Genomic DNA, 1,645 nt, shown 5'->3' with positions numbered 1-1,645 from the left:
TGACGCTGAACGCTGCTTCATTAGAATAAAGGTTTTTATATTTGCAACTTGACAAAATGTGATTTATATTAAATTTATTTTAAGTTAATAGTGTACTGGTTATAACTAATATCAAATCTTTACTAATACTTGATTTCTTTTTATGATGGTTGACTTTGCGAGAACTAACGGAGCTTGTGTTCTTAATATGTCTGAACTGAAAGTGTTTGAGGCTATGATGCATAAGCTGAGTCTGTCAGGTTACATATTTGTTTCTTGTGCTTAAAACACGTGTACATCATGCTTTAAAGGTTGTTTAAGTTTAGTGGCAAATTACTCTTGTTGTGTACTCTGGATTTTGTGTTCTTAATCTGTCTGAACTGAAAGTGTTTGGCTGTGATGCGAAAGCTGAGCTTGTGTTCTTAATCTGTCTGAACTAAAAGTGTTGAGTCTATGATGCATAAGCTGAGCTTGTGTTCTTAATCTGTCTGAAGTAAAAGTGTTTTGAGGCTGTGATGCAAAAACTGAGCCTGTGTAATCTATCTGAACTGAAAGTGTTTGAGGCTGTGATGCAAAAACTGAGCCTGTGCAAGGTTCGCTCGGTCCAACAACTCAAGCAAATGTTTTCTTTGCATTTTAGGGGGAACATGGGTGCTTCTCTCCACAGGGCATACAAAACACAGGTTATTGGCGGCAACCCGCCATATTTAACATATAAAAAAACTTTATATGTTAAATTTGGCGGGCTTCCGCCAACAACCTGTGTCTTGTATGCCCTGTGGAGAGAAGCACCCATCTTCCCCCTAAAAAACATAGAAAACATTTGCTTGAGTTGTTGGACCGAGCGAACCTTGCATAATGCGTCAAGGGAAACTATTGGTCGAGCGAGACATTTGTTCAGGTATCCTTATTTCATGATAAAATGATTATGAATAGCTGTGCATAAACTAATCGCAAGTTTGTTTGGTATATGCAGGGTAATAGGGAACAGCAGTGTTCAGCACTGTGTCATTCTTGCTTGGTGCCATCACCTCAGTTGTCTCTGGCTTACCATCCGTGTACTTTACTAAAATTTGATCGGTGCAGTGAGCATGCGAGCGCAACAAGTGCAGCCGCAGCGGCGCGGTGAGGGCAGCCGCAACGAGCGCAGCGGCATGGCTAATAAAAAAATAAAAAAACTGCCACCTCTAAGTAGATATGTATCAGAATGTACAAATTCATATTTATTGTTTTGTTTATGCGTTTAATCGTTTGATTAACGACTCGATTGATTTGTTTGTAACCATTTGTCTGTAAACGAACTTATTTATCTTACTTTAATTTTTGTATTAAGCATCATCTATCGCGCCTTTGCTGACTGACTTTTATAGATCACTACTTTAGGGAGAATGAACAATTATCCAAATATGGAGATACTAAATCTGCTCGAGGTATGATGCTGGTTGAACTTAAGAAACTAATTGAAGGAAATCCTTTATTTTGTGACAAATTTCAGTTCCAAACCTTAGGAATTCAAGATTAAGGACTCTTACAAACCTAAGACTGTTTGGGAAATTTTTGACTATGTTTTGTACATCTTACAATATAGTAGTTAATGTTAGTTATTTGTGAATTTGTATCACAATTTGAACCAACAAAAGCCTAGGTAGTCCGTCTATTTCAGGTA

At 37.5% G+C, this 1,645-nt stretch overlaps 1 long non-coding RNA gene across 1 annotated transcript; it reads left to right on the top strand.

Annotated features, from left to right (window-relative positions):
* The first annotated feature begins 819 nt into the window (after positions 1 to 819).
* On the top strand, positions 820 to 1,244 carry LOC118487288. Its single transcript, XR_004881227.1, has 2 exons — positions 820 to 880; positions 956 to 1,244. It is a non-coding gene; the product is annotated as an uncharacterized LOC118487288 (long non-coding RNA).
* The last annotated feature ends 401 nt before the right edge of the window (positions 1,245 to 1,645 follow it).

The sequence above is a fragment of the Helianthus annuus genome, chromosome 15 (genome assembly GCF_002127325.2).
Source record: "Helianthus annuus cultivar XRQ/B chromosome 15, HanXRQr2.0-SUNRISE, whole genome shotgun sequence".
NCBI lineage: Eukaryota > Viridiplantae > Streptophyta > Magnoliopsida > Asterales > Asteraceae > Helianthus > Helianthus annuus.
Note: the sequence above shows the minus strand (reverse complement) of the source record. Positions and strands in the feature narration are given on the sequence as shown.